Source organism: Branchiostoma belcheri, unplaced genomic scaffold (genome assembly GCF_001625305.1).
Source record: "Branchiostoma belcheri isolate BF01 breed outbred unplaced genomic scaffold, Haploidv18h27 scaffold27, whole genome shotgun sequence".
NCBI classification, from domain to species: Eukaryota; Metazoa; Chordata; class Leptocardii; order Amphioxiformes; family Branchiostomatidae; genus Branchiostoma; species Branchiostoma belcheri.
This window is the reverse complement of record NW_017803876.1, coordinates 703,762-704,179: the sequence shown is the minus strand read 5'-3', so window position 1 is coordinate 704,179 and position 418 is coordinate 703,762. Positions and strand designations below refer to the sequence as shown.

The following is a 418-nucleotide window of genomic DNA, read 5'->3' as shown; positions in this document are numbered from 1 at the left end:
GCGCTCACAAAAAAAAAAAAAAAACTGTTCATAGATGTTTTTGGATGACACGAAGAACTGTGCAATGTACCAGGTGACAATTTGTTTTAAAGGTACTGTGTATTTGTGATCCTCTGCCACAAAACCTGTGCTTATAAAATCTGTTTATGAAATCCTCTTCTTCTTAGAATAGAATATAACGTTACATTCAAAGCAAGAAAAAATGTCCGGAAATCAAATTGAAACGGTCTGAAAATGTGAAATGTTTTCTTTTTTTGTTTTCTTTACTGGTACCGGCCAGGTAATTACATATATGAAACCTTCCTCGTCATAGGTGTGGTTATTTTGTTTTGAAGAGCGCTTAATATTCAAAGGCCAAGCAATTATTATTGTCCCAAAACTGCGCTTACAAAAGCTGTATGTTTATCAAAGACTCCTC

At 34.2% G+C, this 418-nt stretch overlaps 1 protein-coding gene across 2 annotated transcripts in view; it reads left to right on the top strand.

Moving 5' to 3' along the window:
- Positions 1-418, top strand: part of LOC109472336 — a 2,844-nt gene that overhangs the window by 2,053 nt on the left and 373 nt on the right. The window lies entirely within an intron of this gene.